The following is a 6,036-nucleotide window of genomic DNA, read 5'->3' on the forward strand; positions in this document are numbered from 1 at the left end:
AGTTCCCAAACATCAACTATTACCTTTGTTTTAGTGAATCTTCAAATAAACAGTTGTAGAACTAGCTCAAAACGTATCAATTTTACTTGAAATAAGATGAAATAATTAATTAATTTTCTTTTAAAAAAGTTGAAAATTATAATGCAACATTTGTAGACTAAAGGAAAAAATAAAAACATGGGGTAACATGCAGTCATAAAATACAATGCCAATTAACCAACTAATAATTAACAAATTAACAAAACCAATAACTAAGTATAACTAATCTATGACAAATATAATCGAACTTCTAAGTATGGATGGAGAACAACAATATGACAAATATACATGAAATAATACAAAAACGACTAACCCATGAGATACCAAACAACATAAAATTAATATGATACAAAACAACTCCTAAAGAATGATACAATGATGAGCAAATAACACGTATTAGGACTTGAAATAATCTATAAGAAAAATAAAGAACACGTATATAATTTTTTTTTAAAATTGATGTTGCAAAAAGAAAACATTTAAATAAAAAATATTTGTTTAAAAGTGACAATTTATACACAAGATGAAGGGGAATTTAAATAATATATGAAATATGAAAGAATAATAAAATGTAATCTTAGGAAATAAATTATGCACAAAATAGATTTAAAAATATATACATATATGGATTAAGATATAATTATTTGTGAAAAGAGCATGTATTTAATAATGTATTTAAGATTAAATTAATTTTATTAGAAATTATATATAGTAGATTTAAGAACATACTTATATATACAAAGAAAACTATGTGTTTAAAATATATGGATTTAATAATGTATATAGATCAAATATATGTACCAATATATATAAGTATAAAAATAATTTAAACAATATGTAAAACAAGTATACAAAACATATTAAAATAACAAAAATATATGTTAAAATATATGGATAGAATCAAAAACCATTATATGTATGAAATAACATAACATTAATAATATACGTGGACTAAAATTAACTTTATTACAAATATTATATATATACCAATGTAAAAAAAATTATATATAAAAAATACTTTACGAAATGTGAAAATGATATGACATAAACAAATTTGCAATAATAAAAAATTTCACCAAGGTAATTGAAAATGTAAAAATAAGTTAACAAGAGTAAAAAAAACTATAAAATAGAGAGACTTAATTAGAATTAAATTAAAAGAAAAGGGATAATTTGAGAATAAAATGATAATGGTAAAAAGGGGCCAACATGCAATGCACACAAACGCACAGGGACCTAGACTGGAAATATACCAGCTCCCAAAGCGCAGCGTTGAAACGAGGGCCAAATTGCAAACGCGCACAAATTACAGTACCAAATTTAAAAACAAAATAAAACAAACAGAGGGCAATTGAACGCCCGTGCGAAGAGGAAGGATTAATAGTGCAAATAACCCTCATAGGCCCAAGACGCGCGGATCTGGATGCATCAGGGTCGGGTCACCGGGTCACGGCTCTTAAACGGTGCCGTTTTGAAGCCATATGAATTGGCCTAAAACGACGTCGTTTCCTACGTTTTATAAAAACCAAAATTTAAAGAAATCCTAAGCTAATACTTAGCCATTTGAAAAGAGAACAAAACAGACTTAAGACATTTCCTCCCCTTTCCCATTCGGCCAAATTAGGAGAAACCCTTAGTCTGTCGTTTGGCTTCCATGTCTAGGCGACGGTTATCACGCGAAAGCCTAATCCGACTCCGTCCAACCGTAAATCCAAGGTTTCATTCCAAAGCTTCAAAGTCCTCGCCTAAACTTCGATTACAACGAAGTAGCTAGGATTCGAGGAGCCGATATGAAGGTAAATCTCTTTTCCTTACTCTTTTTTTTAACGAATATCGATCATGAAGAAAGCAAAAAAGAAAAATGAATGAAACGCTAGACTTAAATCAATCACCTTTTCGATTTGTGATTTCTACTTTTTCTATTGATCTCTTTGTTGTATGTGTGTAACCTTACAGATAATTCCTTTTTGGGCTTTATAGCTGAAGGAAAAAATGATAAAAATAAATAAAAAAATACAATATTTTCTTTTTGTTTTGCTGTGCGTTCATCCCTTTTTGCAGGTACAGGGTGTGCGTGGTGCATGTACGGGGGGTGTTTGCTGGCGTACGGATGCGTGGGCGTGGCTGCTGAAGCGCTGGAGCGTACAGAGGTATGGTGGCCTAGCTGCGGCGTGAGGGGGAGAAACCCTAGGTTTCTGGTGTTTTAATTTTTTGGGCCTATCGGGCTTGTATTTTTGGGTCTAGGTTTTAGATTTTGAATTTGGGTTAGGGTTGGTTGTTGGGCTTATTTGGGTCTTGGATTATGTAATTGGATATTTAATGGACTATTTAAAAATTGGATTTTTGTTTATTTATTATTTTGGCTTTGATGTGGACCCAGGCAAATTGGCCCGTTTACAGCTGCCCTCTTTGCTCATTGTCGTGTAACGAGAATAGAGCAAAAACTTCAAAGAGGGCCAATTTTGCCCGGTCTCGCAGAATCATGACTTCTTTGGTGTACTTTTTCTTCGAGGTAGCCTTGTTTCGATCCTCTGCAACTTCAGGGATATAGGAATTGCTGCTCTAATCCGCTCTGCTGTAACTCTAGAGAGACTAGCCTTGTAGCTTTTAATCTGCTCTACCGCAATTGCCCCACTGCAACCTCAAGGAGATATGGTTCATGTATTTTTATCCTGCTCTATTGCAACTTCAGAGAGATAAGGATTGTGACTTCGATCTACTCCACTGCAACATCAGGGAGATAAGATTTGTAATTTTTAGCTTGTTACCCTACTACTTAAGGGTTAAGGCTCACTGTCTTCGATTTGCTCCACTACTGCTTAGGGAGACAAGATCTACAATCTTCGGCCTGTTACCCTACTACTTAGGGGGTTAAGGCTCATTGTCTTTGATTTGCTCCACTACTGCTTAGGGGGATAAGATTTACAATCTTTGGCCTGTTACCCTACTACTTAGGGGGTTAAGGCTCACTGTCTTCGATCCGCTCCACTACTGCTTAGGGAGATAAGATCTGTGAATTCACCGTGTTGCTCCACCGTCCTCTAGGGACATGATCTGTAGAACCGGTTTCATGCACCCATGCTTATGCCAAATAATTAGGATGCCATGATCAAAATGAGTCAAATGCTCCTACTAGATGAATGATTATGAATGTAGAAATGTCGTGAGAATGTTTCCTTTTTTAAATGCTTAAGGTGTCATTACTCATAGTTCATCAGGGTTCTATCATTGATGCCATCATGTCTTCTTGTTTAGCCGGTATTTTTGACAGAAAATTTGAAGAAATAGTCACAATTTGGACTATTCTTTTTCCAATGTTTCCAACTTTTGAATCTGGTTAGTCCTGACTAGTGGCCCTGTTTCAGGTCCTTGTACTATTTAGAGACCTTCCAGAGTAATATGCATAGCTTCTTTTGTGTGATATTATAAGTCCAAAAATCATGATTTCAACAAAAATGCTCGAAAAAAACTATCATAAAGGACAAGATGAAATTTTATTGAGAAAAACTCAAAGTGAATAAATTAACAGGATAGCAAATATGCTAAGGTGCAAAACAAGATTAGAAAAAAGTGCCCCAGATATCGCAGCACGAGCTTCACTATTCCAACTTCTCCAATGCCATTTCGAGCTAAATATATGTTAAGGAGATCCCGTGTATTTTGTTGATGCTCCAAGATGTACTGTTCTTTCCTCTTGTTAATTTTGGGAGGACAAGACTACCGCATGCCCCATGTTTAAAATTTGAGCTGCCCTTTTTTGGGTTTTCAACTCAAAAACCTCTTTGGTCTCAAAGTGCCCTTTACGGGTTTTCACTTTGGCCTTTCTATTTTTTTTAGGGTCTCAAAGTGCCCTATATGGGTTTTCACCTTGGTCTCTCTATTTTATTTTATTTTTTAGGGTCTCAAAGCGCCCTTTACGGGTTTTCACCTTGGCCTTTCTTTTTTAGGTAAAATACTTCTTGACGGAATCCGAATTCACAGGATTGGGCAAGTTTTTACCATCCATCTCAGTTAGAATCAATGCTCCCCCAGAAAAAGCTTTCTTTACTACATAAGGTCCTTCCCAGTTTGGCATCCATTTTCCTTTGAAATCATTTTGTATAGGAAAGATCTTTTTCAAAACCAGGTCCCCCTCATAGAATTCCCTAGGGTGAACCTTTTTATCATAGGCTCGCATCATTCATTTTTGGTACATCTGACCATGACGGATAGCTCTTAGCCTCTTTTCTTCAATCAAGTTTAATTGATCGTATCAAGATTGGACCCACTCTGCTTCATCTAACTTTAGCTCCGATAACACTCGAAGGGACGGGATCTCGACTTTGATTGGCAAAACCGCTTCCATTTCGTAGGCCAAAGAGAAAGGCGTTGCCCTAGTTGAGGTTTTGACTGATGTTTGATAACCAAAGAGGGAAAATGGTAACTTCTCATGCCAATCTTTGTAGGTCACAATTATCTTCCCCACAATCTTCTTAATGTTTTTATTGGCCACTTCCACTTCCCCATTCATTTTTGGGCAATATGGTGGCGAGTTGTGGTGTTTGATCTTGAATTGACTGCAGACTTCCACTATCGTACTATTGTTAAAGTTTAATGCATTGTCAGATATGATCCTCTCCGGCATTCCATATCGACATATGATCTTTTTTTTTAGGAATTTGCTCACTGCTGACTTTGTAACATTGGCATATGAAGTGGTTTCTACCCATTTGGTGAAGTAGTCGATAACCACAAAGATAAAACGATGCCCATTGGAAGCTTTTGGGGATATTGGTCCAATCACATCCATACCCCATATAGGGAAAGGCCATGGGGAAGTCATGACATGCAGCGGTGAAGGAGGCACGTGAATTTTGTGTCCATAGATTTGGCATTTATGACATCTCTTGGTGTAATTGACACAGTCTCCTTCCATAGTGGACCAATAATACCCGAATCTCATAATTTGCCTGGCCATTGTAAAGCCATTAGCGTGTGTCCCACAGATGCCCTCATGGACTTCTTCCAAGATTTTCTTAGCCTCTACAGCGTCTACGCATCTTAATAGCACTTGATCCTTTCTTCTTTTGTATAGGATCTCCCCATCTAAGACATAGTCGATGGCCAATCTTCTCAGCGTCCTTTTGTCATTCTCACTTGCCTGGTCCGAGTATTCACGATTCCTCATATATTGTAATATGTTGTGATATCAAGGGTGATCATCTTTTTCTTCATCTTCTTCAATATTATAAAAGTGAGCTGGAGTTTCATAAATGCTCATCTGGATGGGTTTGACATCTTCTTGTTTGTTCACCTTGATCATGGAAGTTAAGGTGGCCAAAGCATCGGCCATCTGATTTTCATCCCGTGGAAGGTAGTAGAAGGTAATGTCATCGAACTCTTTAACCAATTCAAGGACCAGTTTTCGATAATCGATCAACTTGGGATCTCTAGTCTCCCATTCTCCCTTGAGTTGATAAATCACTAGCGCAGAATCTCCATACACCTCTAGCACTTTAATTCTGCGTTCTATGGCTGCACGGATACCTATGATACACACCTCGTATTCTGCCATATTATTCGTACAATCAAAATACAATTTACTAGTAAATGGATAATGATCTTCGTTTGGAGATACCAAGACTGCCCCGATTCCATTACCCACAGCATTTGACGCCCCATCAAAGTTTAGCTTCTAGGGAAGTTTTTCCAGAGCACCTTCTTTAGTGGTTGCAACACACATCAGGTCTTCATTCAGGAAATCGAAGTTCAAGGGCTCGTAATCTTCCAAAGCTCTACTAGCTAGAAAGTCTGCTATTGCACTCCCTTTTACTGTTTTCTGGTTCACATATACTATATCGAATTCAGAGAGCAGAATTTGCCATCGGTCCATCCTCCATTCAAAATTGTTGACTCCATCATGTACTTTAAAGGGTCCAGTTTTGAAATGAGCCAAGTAGTGTGATAGAACATATACTGCCTCAACCTTCGGGTTGTCTAAACCAGGGCACAACACAA

The sequence above is a fragment of the Gossypium hirsutum genome, chromosome A04, assembly GCF_007990345.1.
Source record: "Gossypium hirsutum isolate 1008001.06 chromosome A04, Gossypium_hirsutum_v2.1, whole genome shotgun sequence".
Lineage (NCBI taxonomy): Eukaryota > Viridiplantae > Streptophyta > Magnoliopsida > Malvales > Malvaceae > Gossypium > Gossypium hirsutum.